At 38.6% G+C, this 14,703-nt stretch overlaps 1 pseudogene; it reads left to right on the forward strand.

Annotated features, from left to right (window-relative positions):
* The first annotated feature begins 7,219 nt into the window (after positions 1 to 7,219).
* Positions 7,220 to 7,360, forward strand: LOC123253882 (annotated as a pseudogene).
* The last annotated feature ends 7,343 nt before the right edge of the window (positions 7,361 to 14,703 follow it).

A 14,703-nucleotide genomic window follows, 5' to 3' on the forward strand; every position in this document is an offset into this window, starting at 1 on the left:
TAATTTGTTAATATATGCACTCAAGGATATAAATTTCCCCCTGAGTACTGCCTTGGCTGCATCCCACAGAGTTTGGTGGATGTCTCATCATTGTCATACTTTTCAATGAAATTGTTGATTGTTTCTATGATTTATTCTTTGACTAGCTAGTTTTGGAGAATCATATTATTTAATTTCCAATTAGTTTTTGATTTCCCTGTCCAGGTGCCCTTACTAATTATTATTTTTATTGCATTATGATCTGAGAAGGTTACATTTATTATTTCTGCTCTTTTGCATTTGTTTGCAGTGTTTCTATGCCCTATTACATGGTCAATCTTTGTGAATGTACCATGTACAGCTCAAAAGAAGGTGTATTCCTTTTTGTCCCTATTTATTTTTCTCCACATATCTATTAAATCTAATTTTTCTAGGACTCCATTCACCTCTCTTACGTCTTTCTTATTTATTTTTTGTTTTGATTTATCTAGATCTGAAAGAGGAATATTTAGATCTCCCACTAGTATGGTTTTACTATCTATTTCCTTCTTGAGCTCTGCCAGTTTCTCCTTTATGAATCTGGTTGCTATGCTATTTGGTGCATACATATTGAGCACTGTTATTTCCTCATTGTCTATACTGCCTTTAATCAGGATGTAATGACCTTCCCTTTCTTTTTTATTCATATCTATTTTTACTTTGGCTTTGTCAGAAATCATAATAGCCACTCCAGCCTTCTTTTTCTCATTTGAAGCCCAAAAGATTTTGCTCAAGTCCTTTACCTTAAACCTGTGTATGTCCACCCACCTCATATGTGTTTCTTGTAGACAACATATGGTAGGATTTTGGTTTCTAATCCACTCTGCCATTTGCTTCCGTTTTATGGGCGAGTTCATCCCATTCACATTCAGAGTTATAATTATCAGTTGTGTATTTGCCAACATTTTGGTATCCTCTCCTAGTTCTACCCCTTCTTCTTACACTATTTCCTTTTAAACCAGTGGTTTGCTTTAAGCCAATAACCCTTGTCCCCTCCCTTGATTTACTTCCCTTTATACCCCCTCCCTTATTATTCCCTTCTTTTTATTTTTAAGGCCTAATGAATTCCCTCCTCCTTGTCCCCTCCCTTTTTGGACCTCCCCTCTACCCTGCTCCCTTTGGATTATCCCTTCTGACTTTCTCAGTAGGGTTAGATAGAGTTTTATATCCCAATGGATAATATAGCTACTCTTCCCTCTCAGGGTTAATTACACTGAGAGTAAGGTTTAAATATTACCTCTTAATACTCTCTTCCTCTCCTTCTTATAATAGTATTCATCCCTTCCCCTTCCCACGCCTTCTTTGTGTGTAATAGATTATCCTATTTTTCTTCTTCATTCAAGTTTCTCTTGGTGTCTTCTACTATTCACCCCACTCTTCCCCCCCCCCATATCATCTTAGACCATTTAGTATTCCAACCTCTCCCTATGAATTATTCTTCTGATTACTATAATAGTGAATAGAGTTCACTACAGAGAATTACACATAACATTCCTCCATATAGGAGTACAAATAATTACATCTTATTGAAGCCCTTAAAGAGGCAAATTTAAAAAATACAAGTTTTCTTTCTTTCCCCTCTGTTCCTTATTTACCTTTTCACGTTTCTCTTGATTTTTGTGGTTGGGTATCGAACTTTCCATTTAGTCCTGGTCTTTTCTGTGCAAATACTTGGAAATCTTTTATCTTGTTGAATGCCCAAACTTTCCCCTGGAAGTATATAGTTAGTTTTGATGTGTAAGTGATCTGTGGTTGTAGACCCAGTTCTCTTGCCTTTCTGAATATCATATTCCAAGCCTTGCGGTCTTTTAGTGTGGAGGCTGCAAGATCCTGTGTGGTCCTGATTGGTGCTCCTTGATATTTGAATTGTCTCTTTCTGGCTTCTTGTAAGATTTTTCTTTTACTTGGAAGCTCTTGAATTTGGCTATTATATTCCTGGGGGTTGTCTTTTCAGGGTCTAGTGTAGAGGGTGATCTATGGATCCTTTCAATATCTATAATGCCCTCTTGTTGTAGAACTTCAGGGCAATTTTGCTGAATAATTTCTTTTAGTGTGGAGTCCAGATTCCTATTAATTTCTGCTTTTTCAGGAAGACCAATGAGTCTCAAATTGTCTCTTCTAGCCCTGTTTTCTTGATCTGTCAATTTCTCATTGAGATATTTCATGTTTCCTTCTATTTTATCAGTCTTTTGACTTTGTTTTATTTGTTCTTGCTGTCTTGAGAGATCATAGAGATCATTAGCTTCTAATTACTCAATTCTAGCCTTTAGGGACTGGTTTTCGGTTATAATCTTTTGGTTTTCGGCTATAATCTTTTGGTTTTCCTTTTTAATCTGGTCATTTCTGGTCTTTAGTTGACTTGCCTCACTTTCCAATTGTGAAATTCTGCCTTTTAAACTGTTATTTTCTTGCCAGATCTCTTCCATCTTTCTCATCATCTCAGATTTGAACTTTTCAATAGCTCGTGACCAGTTTTCATTGTTTTGGGAAGGTTTGGATGTGATTACCTGTTTGTTCTCCTCTGCTGTTTGCTCTGTTGTCTGGATTTTATCTGTGTAAAAGTTGTGGAGTGCTACAGATTTCTTCTTGATGATCTTTCTCTTTTTGGGGTTCTTGTCTCTGGCTTGCCATTGTTGGTCCTGCGCCCTCTCAGCTTTATCCTGACACTCAGGGTCTGTCTGCGTTCTTTAGGCTCCTGAGGTCTCAGGTCTAGTTGTTCTTAGGGTCAAGCCTCCTGGTGGTCTCCTTGCTTGTTCCTCTGTCTGAGGCTCCTTTAACAGTCTCATGGAGCTGTTTCCACAGTTGTGCACCCCTCTGCCCGGGGTCCCCACTCCAGGTCCGCTCCTATGCTCAGGATCCAAGTCCAGTCCCGGGCTCAGGATCCGTGGACACAAGAGCCTGCCCTTGCGCCTGCGCTCAGGGTCTGTGTTCAAAGTCCGCACTTTCTTTAGCCTCTTGCGGTCTTAAGTCTTGCTGCTCTCAGGAACAGGCCCCACGTAGCTGCCAAGAACTTAATGGATGCCCCAAGCTTGCTCTAGCTCTTGTACGCTGGCTTTGGCACTGTAGGTGGGGTGGGGTTGTGGAGGGGGTTGCTCAGCTCGTGTTTTAGTGAGAGCTTTTTCACCCTCATAGCACGGAAATGCCCCAATTCCATGTACCTTCAATGCTGTGCCCTGTTGTGGAGTTCCTTCATTCCTCTGGATTTGTTTTTATGTCTTTTTGAGGAGTCCTATATGTTTCGGTTAGGAGAGGTTAAGTAGCTGCTTTTTCCTCTGCCGCCATCTTAATCCGGAACCAACAATTGACTTTTATATTCTTTCCTGTGAGCCACAAAACAATCTTGTGCACAAGGTACTGTAGGTATTCTTATCCTCGATTTACGAGGAGGAAACTGAGGTTCAGATAGCCTACCTACAGTGCCCACCTCCCCTGGGGAAGTGAAGGATAAGTAAAATAAGTTTCCCATGCAATCCAGTTGTTGCCTGTTGCACTTGGTCTGTGTCAAAGAAGCATCCCCTAGATGACGCAAACCCCACATATGTGACTTCTTCCCACTCCATTGCCCAGAATACCTTTCTCCCTACCATACTGACATATAGAACACTTACTGTACTGTTAATAAAGAGGAAGAAAATGGGAAGATCATAGGTATGTCCAGCTCCCCTTCTTTCCTTTATTTTTGTTTTCCCTTCTCCCCATTTGTTTATTGTTGAAATTGTTGTTGATCTTGGCTAGGCATTGATCTCACTAAATGAGTTAATCCTCTAAAGAAACATTGGCATTTTAAACGAATAATGTATTTTTATTTTAAAATCTTCTCCCACTTAGTCTAACAATTAAAGATAAATTTGGGCTAACTAGATTTTTTCCCCTTGCTCTATTATTCTACAGCTGCAAACCTCCACACATACCACCCCCAACAAAAATCAGCATTCATACACCTGCCCATTTAGTTTACAGAAATTACTTGACTGAACATGGGAAGGAGTGGGTTGGAGGAGGGAGAATAGAGTAGAAGGGAGATTATGAGCCTGGTTGTATGGAAGGATGATGGTGCCCATGACAAGACGGGCAGATTTAAGGTAAGATAATGAGTTCCATTTTGAACAAGTTGAATTTAAGATGTCTACTGGACATGTAGACAGGTGGTGATACACTACTGGAATTTGAGAGATTAGGACTGGATATATAAGAGTATCTGCCTAGAGGTGATATTAAACCCATGTTTATCAATAAGATATCTAAGAAGAAGTGCTGAAAGAGAAGAGCTCTAGTGAACACATATACTTAAGGGACAAGGAATGGATGATGAGATAGAAAAGGAAAAAGAATGAAGTATTTAGACATATAGGAGAACTAGAAAGAAATCATTGTCACAGAAGCAAGGAGAAAGAGAGAATCCAGGAAATGGGGCCAATTAATATTGCTAGAAGTTGCAGTGAGGTTGAGGTCAAGAATGTTAGGCTACAAGGGTTGAACTATACTTTATGGGTAACTGGGACACCCTGGACTTTTGAGAAATAAAGGTAACATGACCAGTGTATTAGAAAATGTGGGCAGAAAATCCAAATAATAAAGCAGTCATCAGGCATGGAACAAACTAAACTAAACTGCTGTCTTTGTCTGACACAGGCATCCAGACAAACACGCAGCTAGCCAAATCCTGAATGAAGGGCAGCTGGAGCAACCATGGTGATGCTGCATGAAGAGCCAGTTGGCCACAGCCACAGCCCAGCCAGCATGAAAGCTGTAAAGCTCTCTATGACTTCTATGAAGGTCAGGATACTCAGAGAACACAAGCTTACAAGAATTAAGAAGGAAATGCATCTTGAGCATGGGTTCTTAAATTGAAACCTGTGAACTTAAAAATCTACTTTGACAACTATTTCAACACAACTGGTTTCCTCTGCAATCCTCTGCATTTTATTCATGTATTGAAATACATGATTCTGGGAAGGCTTCCACAGACTTTATCCCATTGTCTTCCCAAGAGGTCTAGGAAACTAAAGAGCTTCTAGAATACAAGGGGCCTCCTATGGCATGGCAGCGCTTGAGGTACAACAATCTGACAGAGCATTTGGCCATGCATCAAGAATGGAATTCTCTTCAGAGCAGAGAGGAAACAGTATGTGTTGATACCTAGAGCAGAGAAGTACTAGACCTGGGGCAAAGGGCATGAAATTTGCCCTCAAAAGGGAGAAAGTGACTGGGAAGTCACTATGTTGGAGCATGAGTGGGCTTTTTACCCAACTCCTCAGTCTACCATCTGGTAGCATTCAATAGTATTCAAGTAGTCTTGCCAACTAAGCATGAAACCCCATAGTTTCCATGCTGTTGAAAACCTGCAAGTGCTGCCAATCCCTCGAAAATTCTCTGTCCTGGTTGCCCTACCCTTGTTATGTCTATGGTTCTAACAGGAAAGGAAAGGTTCAAGAGAAATAGAGCATGGACTTCAAATGGTTAAGTGGTACCATCACATTCTTAAAGTTGGACTTGTCTCAAAGAAACAGAAAAGCAGGTGACTGTTCCCATTCATAATCTCTCCCTCTCCTCCCTTCCACCCCACATCATACCATGCAAAGAGTCCTGTCAAGGATGCACAGGATCGTTTGATTATGAAAAAGCTGAGGTCAAATCTCACCTTTGTGCCCTACTTGCTATGTGAGCGTATTTCCTCACTGGGCTTCAGTTTCACTACCAGCAAATAAAAAGATCTGACTAATTGATCTCTTAAGTGTCTGCCAGCTGTGCCATGCTGTGATTCCAGCATGGTTTTACAATGTCATTTGAAACAGTAAAAGCTGGTGAATTCTTAAGTATGGCACCAATGTTAGATATTATTAATCATCTTCTTTGATCATATTAATAATGAGAATAATAAGGCCTAAAGCCTGAAGTCCCACCAGTGACTTCTCTCTGAAATGACAGGACTTGATCCTGTGGGGTCAATAAGCATGCTAGCTTAGGTTGCCTCCAGTACTTCATTGCCTCCAATATGTTATTGGCTGTCAATCCCAAATTCTCTGGGAGCCATTTCCTAAATGTTAATAAGGATGACATTCCACATCTTCCTGAATTCTGCCAGGACTTAAATTGATAATGTGAGTCAAAAAGCACTGGTCTAAACTCCACCTTCCCCACAATCCCTCTTCCTCAATTAGATTTTAAACAAGATTGTCTCTTGAGGCTGCAGATTTTCGATTGCTTGGCTTAACTCCACAAAGGACAACAGGAATTTGGCACTAAGTTCCACAATGCTTTTCTCCACAGTCAATATCCTTAACTCAGGAACCTAAAGGAGAAGCAGTTTGGCCACTGGTCCCCAGGATGATCTGTATTGAAAACGGCAAAGGGAAATTTCTGCTCAATTTTAGTTTTCAACAACCGAGCATGAGCTCACAACAAATAAGGGCAAGCTCAATACTGGAAAGGAAGCCACTCATCCCAGGCCTCTTTTCCAGAATGGGCTGAACATTCTCCACTCCCTTTCAACTCCACTTTGTCCTGCAATGCACTAACAGAATTAACTATTTCTTCCACAAAGATCTGGTTGTGTCATTCTACTGCTGAGAAATCTTGAGAAGCTCCCTATCTCTCAAGTAAAATTCAAAATTGGTAATCTAGAGTTCAAGTCCCTCCACAATTTAGCACCAATCAATCAACAATTAAACATCTACTGTGTGTCAGGTAGTAGGGATACAAAGAGACAAGGAAAAAAGCTCTTTACCTCAGAATTAACATCTATATAAATACTGTAGGCATATCCAAGATGCATATAAAGGAGATGGAAGTAGGCAGTATGAGAACTGAAGGAGTATCCAGTTGGGGAGGGATGGAATTGAGAAAGGACCGCTGTAATTAGGCTAAAACTTGAGCTGAGAAATTCCATGAGGCAAAGGTGAGGTAAGAGAACATTCCAGCCACAGAAAAGAATTTTCCCAACTAAACTATCAGTCCCCTCCCCATACCCTATGCTCCAAACAAAGTGAACTATTTCTGCTCTCTCTGGGCCTTTGTCCACACTGTATCCCCTATGCCTGAAATGTCCTACCCAATCTTTAAAGCCCCACTCAAATTCTACCTCCTGTGTGAAGCCTAGCCTAATCTCCATACTTAGTAAAAAGCTTCCTGCCCTGCTAGCTGTAGACATCACAAAGCACTTTCTTTTGCTAATATACTATATATTTTTATAATATACTGAATCGCTTCTTGGCCTTTTGGCTAAGATCAAGTGTAGTATAATATATTAAATATGTACAACAACATTGTGTTATCATCAGCTGCAGTGCAACTCTAAAGGCACTGATTCTCAAGATATCTGAAAGAAGGGAGGGTACCAGATATCTGGGGAAAAAAAGTCACAGACTTTCTCATTATCCCAGAAGATATTGAGGAAATAGCAACACCCAAGAGCTTTTCTGCCTACTTTCTCACACTCTATGAAATCTTGATGAAAATCATTGCCACCCATACCTCAGTGAAGGTATCCAAGAGATATTGAGACCTAGAGGAAGGCCCCTGTGATAAAGAGCAAAACCCTTAAGGAGAATTTATAGTAGCCTGAAACACAGTCACACAGGATGTGAGAGAAGATGTACAGCAGAGGTGTCAAATTCAATGGCCTGCAAAACTCCCCAGTACAGCCTGAACCAGATTAAAATGTCATTGGGAAATATTTAATGAAATACCTAAAAATACAATATGCCAGAGATGTTAATTTGTGGTTTTCTCAGTCAATGTGCAGCCTGTAGGGATCCCCTTTTACTGGAGTTTGCCACCACTGGTCTAAAGAACTTGGGAAACTACCTTTGCACCACCGGAAAAGCCACACATCTCAGTGAACTCCATCCCAGTTAGTTATCTGGATATGGATGATCTCCTGTCACTAGGGCCAGGGTTAGGTCTTTGCTAACCTTTGAATCTTCTCTCAACTGACCTAGCAATTTGAGCATTTAAGTGTCAACTGTACAAGGCACTATGCTGGGTACTGAGAAAGGAAAGAAAAAACACAAACAGTTTTGACCAGAAACAGCACCTGACTTTTGATTGAGGAGGAGTTAGAAATAAATATAAAACACTACAAAGTAATTTCAAGAGGGAGAGAAGGCTAACAATTAAGAGGACTCAGGAAAGGCACTGTATAAGGGGGTGGCCCCTGAGTTGTATAATAATGGACGTTAGGGTCAGGGACAAAGACGAAGAACATTCCAGAGGTGGCCAGGCACAGAAGCAAGAGACACTTCTATATAGGGAATAGGGAACAGGCTAATTTGAGTAGAATACAAAGTTCAGGAAGGAGAATAATAGAAAATACTGGAAAGATAGGTAGGGGAGAACTAGATGGTGGAGGGTTTTAAATGCCAGCTTGAGGACTTTATATTTTATCCTAGAGGTAATAATGAGGCACTGAAGATTTTTAAGTAGGGAAGAGAGTGATATGCCCAACCTACTCTTTAGGACAATTACTTTGGTAGCTCTGTCAAAGACAGATTAGAAAAAGGAGACTCTATAGGCAAGAAGACTATTAGAAGAGTCCAGGAAAAAATTGAGGAAGGTCTGAATTGGGATAGAGATTGTGTGAGTGGAGAAAATGGGACAGACAGTACAATAGGAATCTAATAAATATTTGTTAAATTGAATAGAGAAGTTTACCAGTCCTATACTGTACCTCCAAAATGGGTAACTAGACAATTTCAAGTCATATATAGAGTCTTTCACTGTAGATGCTAACTCTGATCCTGGATGGTCAGACACACATTAAAAACCCACCTCAATGATGGAATACTATTGTGCTATAAAGAATGATGAATAAGATGACTTCAGAAAGAGATGGAAAAAACTTTATGGACTGATGTGAGTGAAATAAGCAGAACTAGGAAAACACTATACACAATAACAGCCAATACTGTGGAATGAACAAATGTGATAGACTTTGCTAGTAACAGCAATACAAAGATCCGGGACAATTCTGAGGAATTTAGGAGAAAGAATGCTTCCTGCCTCCAGAGGAAGAACTGTTGGAGCCAGAATGCAGATGAAGACATACTATTTTTCAATTGTTTATTTGGATTTATGGTTTGGGATTTTGGTTTCATAAGATTACCTACTTACAAAAATGAATGATATGAAAAAATTAAATTAAAAAAATAAAGTTTTAAAAATCCCCACCTCAAGATTCTCCATACACCCGTGTCTGAAATCTAAGTGAGGAAACACTTAGGCCAACTTGCACCAGAAGCTCCCTATAAATGCTGCCTTTGGGATCCATGTTACAGAGGTCAAAGAGAGGCCATGTAGCAATAAATTTCCTTGTCTGAGGTTGGTGATGAATCTTGTATCTCATCTCTAATTTCTAACTATGGCAGACCATATGCAAGCTAACCTCTAATTGGAGAGATGGATCCTCTCCTATAACTTCCACTCTTAACACAGTCCTATCATGTTGGAAAGCTTCCAATGGACTATTCTAAAGACCTAATTAGATTGTGAGGGTTTTCCCCAAAACAATCATATAAGAGAACTAATTTCTAGTTTAAATTCTTGGTAACCATTGCTCTCCTCTGTGATTAGAATACTCCAAAAACTTATGAGCTCCTACTTGGGAGGATCTGTGCTACAGGCAGGACTTCGATTCAACAAACATTTACAACCCTCTATGTGCAAAGTCCTGTGCTAAGTACAAAGATAGAGTATGCATTGTGAGAACTGCAAGAGAGTTTAGAGTTTAATATGCTACTTTTTTATTTGAGAGATGAGAAAACGGAGGATCAGAGAGGAAAGTGACTGGTCATATATAGCTCATAAGTGGTAAAGCCAAAATTGGAAATCCAATCCAATACTTTCCCCATTACAGCCTGTTGCTCCTTCAAAGAGTTTACAATCCAATAGGAGGGAAAGCTATATTCACATATAATTGATAAAAGTGGGGGGAGATGAGGCTAGGTCTTCTGGAATGATGCAATCTCCTTGAGGACAGCGCCCAGCACAATTCCTGGCACAGTTGAATAACTTATTCAACATTAAATAAGTGTTGATTATTGATTAATTGATCCAAGTGTCTGGAACTCTCCAACAAAATGTTATAATGTCACATAGATTTTAGGATTTCAGGAGGAAGAAATTATTTTGGGCTAGGGAAAGGAGGATGTTGGAAAGGGCTTCATGGAAAATAGCACCTCCATGCTTATTGACTAGATTGGAGGAAAAGATTCATCTGGGGCTCTGAAGATGGGAGATGGCTGGTTGATGCAGGGATGTGGAGTATCCTGATTTTTCCAGAACCTAGAGTGGAATAGTATGAGATAAGGATGGAGAATTAAGCTGAGGCCAGGCAGTAGAAGTCCCCAGATGCTAAGATCTGGGGTTTATGTTGTCCTTGGAAGACAATGGAGAATCTGAAGATTTTTGATGAAAGGGGCAATGTGATCAGAGAGATACATTTGGGAGATTATTCTGGCAGCAGTAGTGTGGTGGGGTAGCCTAAAAGATCTCTGAAGCCCTTCCTAAATCAAAGATTCTCTAATCCCAGGGGAAAGGGCTCTTATGTAACCTCATAGTCATTTTGATGGTGGTCACATTTCTGCCCAGATTCATCTTTCATGCCCCTGCCTTCCTGTCAGTCTGACCTTGTTCTTCATTACTCACACTCTTCTAAGTATCCAAGAGTGCTAATATCCACACGCTCCTCAAGCTGGTTTCATTTTCATAAAGTGCTCTCTCTAGGCCCCATAAGCATTTCTATTGTCCTTTTCCAAAATTGGGATGCCTTTGGATTAAAGGTGGAAACCTGGACTAATTAAAAAGAGGCACCACATGACATTGCTCTAAAAAGCCAGAGGCTGTGTCCACGTTAATTGTGAACTCAAAACCATATTTACTTTTTCCAATGTCATACCACATGGTTCACTCTTTTTTTTTTAAATCAAATTTATTCCCCAACAGAGGTGGCAGTGTATACAAAGACAATAGAGCATATGGTTATTTACAATTTTTTTTTGCTACAACATGCACATGTTATTATGAAATATTTTAACAAACTAACATGTTCCATGCTGAATAAATACTCATCCCAAAGATTATTTTTTACATAAAAATGTAATATTGCACTCTTATGAAGACCAGTTATTTTGCATATATTTTTGTTAGGCCATTTTCTTAAAAAAATGAGACTTAGCAGTATCCCTATTACTAATAGGGGAGCAACTCATAGTCCTCAGTCAAGAAAGAGAGCCAGACAATATTTGTAATTTTTAAACAAAGCTTTTCACTTCACCATGAATTGGAATAACCTCATCTCTGCTGCATTTGGACCTCAAAGGTAGCATCATTTAGACTGTGCCAGCTTATTTAATATACTTATAAGTTTATGCAATTTAAAACAAATGCATATGTAGTCATTTTCTTATCTCTTTAGTATACATATATACATACACACATATATAATTTTAATTTTTTCAAGGCAGAGAATATGGAATTATATATTTTACGTATGTCTTTTAGCAGAATATTTAAGAAAGTCTGGGATTTACAAAAGTAATTTTGTAAACATAACACCATACAAACTGAATTTTCATAGCAAATGCACAAGTTATTTGTGGGCAGAAATGCATACCTTTATCATATGGTAGAGATTATTGAGCTTACTGTACACTGGTTTCAAAGCCAATAAAACAGCACCCCAAGTAAGTAAAAATGGATTATAATTTTATGGTAGATAGAGAATAGTCTAAAACTTTTAGGGCTTAGTCTCCAAAGTATGTGAAGTTGCTGAGATACATGTTTAGCTATTATATTTTTTCCTGAAGAAGAAAAATATACAAATGAACTTAGATCATTCTTTCTTCCTAAGTAAGACAAGTTGTTCATTGTTAAAGCAGCTGAGATGCTCTTTAAAACTCTCTAGATGGTAAGTGGTAGAAATCTTGGGCAAGATCAACTTAACAGAAATAGAATATATAGTGTTCCCTTTAAGAATTCTATACCTTTGCCTCTGATTTTTAAAAAAGACAAAGGCCACCATTCTTTTATAATGCTGTTTTTGAAAAAAAAAACACCTTTATAGAATAAACTCCTATAGGTATTGTATCATTTAACATCTATTCAAACTTTCTGCCCGGAGTAATGTTCTCACTCCAAATTATTAAATAACAAGTACTCTACTATTTAGGAATTAAAAACATAATTGTTGTATATTGTTGAACCTTAAGATGCCAGCCAAGGATATGCTACAAAAGCCAGTGTTATATATTTTGAGTATTACTTCATGAAGATACCAGAATTCTTCTTTGTGGCCACTGAAAGATAATAATTCTACTTCAAGCTAAGAAGGCAAGTGGCAAAAACTACCTAACAGTGAGATTCAGAAGTACTTCAATTTGAGTATTCAGACACTCCATAAAATGCTTGGTGCAAAAGGCACCTACTGAATAATTAGCTTCTCAAAGAAAGCAAGAATTGAGTCCTGAATTTATTATATTTTGGGCTGTTATTCCGGAGTAGGTAACTGTTCTAATCCTATATACATTGTGACAATCACATTGTAAATATGTAGTTAATTTAAGTGTTATTGGCATTTTTAGGAAGAAAAGAAAAAAGAGAACCTAGTGTTTTGGGGAATGCCTTGGTTTTTTTTTTAAAAGATGGTTAAAAATAGAATTGTGATTTATGATGCAGCATCTGAAACTCATTAGAGCATTCTGATACAACTCTGGATTTAATCACATGGTTCACTCTTAATAGAGTCTGTGATTCCTAGTCACTCGTAGATGACTGAACATATGAATCAAATCTGCTTTTAATAATCTACTTACTTGCATATTTACAATAAAGACGAAATATAACCCACTCCCCAAAAAACCTTTCCTGACAATCAATGACTTGTGAAAGGCAATATGATATAAATGGGTAGAGAGATGGTCTTGATGAGTTACAGAGATAGTGTTGACCTGTATTGGTAGAAGTTCCTTCACTCAAGTGTTCTTCATCAGTGAAATAGCAGGATTAGTCCCTAACCTAATGAGTTATAAATTCCTTTCATTTTTATTAAATGTGGATTTTTTTCAATCATTACAACACATATGTACTTACTGCATATTAAGAAATCAGACTTTGGTACTTCCTACCAGACAGACTAGGCAAATTCCTATGGTGCTAAGTTACTTGACAGAATTTCTCAGGCTATGAGTCAGACATGATCTTGCCCTGCTACAAAAAGTACAGAGAGTGGGGAAATATTTTTCTTACAATTATATTTTTATTCTTCTTTCATTGTTTTTAAAATTCTGAACTTAAATGCTAAAAAAGTAATTTCTATATACAGCAAAAGAAAATATAAATGAAACACTGAATTGCCATTTCATACTACTAGATTTTTTTAAATATAGGATACATTCCACCTGACTTCTGAACTTCCTTATGTTATCACCTGTGAATTTCTTAAAAGTTTAAATGGTATAATAGGTAAATAGACTGAAGCAGATTTTGCAAGCAGGCTAGAGGAAAAACCTTAACTGTCAGCCATCGACATTCTAAATGGAATGAAGGAAAGAAAATTGTTTGCCCTTGAGGACTCTGGTCAAGCTGGGAAAGGATACCTTTACCTGCCCAGTGAGGAGCCCAAGGAGTGTGGAGTTACCACTGAGAAGGAAGACCTGCCAGGGAAGATCAAGTGAGCAAGAAGATCTAGCTGGCGTGGGGGACATCCCAGTCTGAGACAAGCTCCTTGATTAGCATTTCCTGGATTTACCTTCTAGTGGATTCCCTTCTAGTCTGTAATTGTCTGATTAGTGCAGTATAGGCTTTAACCCATTTTCCCAGCCCCTGTGTGGTCCCTAGTGATTAGATTCAGTGTGACCTTTCCCCATTATCCCTGACCCTCAATTATTACTAAAACCCCGTGTTTATAATTCTTTTGTCCTTGTACTACCCTGTCACTTGTTGGTTTCACAGACTCCCTGGCTAGGTGGATCAGTGTGACAGTTAAGGCCCAACAGTCACTCCTGTCAACTGCCATTCCCCAAACTGCCAAACCCAATTTCCTAACTTGTTTGGTCCCAGTCTATTGTCCATTCCTGTCTCCTACTCACCCTTCTGAACCCAGATAAAATATATAAGTTAACCCCAGGTTTTTACCTTAAGAATGGTCATCTTTTTTTCTAGCATCACTATTGCTAATCCTCATTCTCTACTCTCCATCTGGTTTCTTCCAACTAAAAATCAAGAGAAATTGATTAACAAATGCTTATTAAGAGCTTCCTATTTGCCAGGCACTGTGCTAAGGGCTGATAATACAAATAAAGACAAAAACAGATAAACAGAGTAAAGCAAAACAAATCTACACAGGAGCCATGGCATAAATGTCTCTCTTTATGTCATACCCGTCATCTATCTGTCAGGAAGTATGCAACATGCTGTGATATAAGTTCTCTGAAAGCAGGATTGGTTATTGGATAGATCAGAGTTCAGAAGTATCTCCAAGTTTTGTTTTTACAAGGCTGTTGGTTGGACTTGCAACAAACTCTCCTATTGGTTCTGCTCACTTCACATTACCACAGATTTTTGAGTCTCTCTTTATTTCTTACAGCTTAATACTATTCCATTCCATTCATATACCACAGTTTGTTCAGCCATTCCCACAATTGTCTAAGGCTCGTCTTTGGATTCTAATTCTTTGCTTCCTTCCTCTCC

Source organism: Gracilinanus agilis, chromosome X, assembly GCF_016433145.1.
Source record: "Gracilinanus agilis isolate LMUSP501 chromosome X, AgileGrace, whole genome shotgun sequence".
Lineage (NCBI taxonomy): Eukaryota > Metazoa > Chordata > Mammalia > Didelphimorphia > Didelphidae > Gracilinanus > Gracilinanus agilis.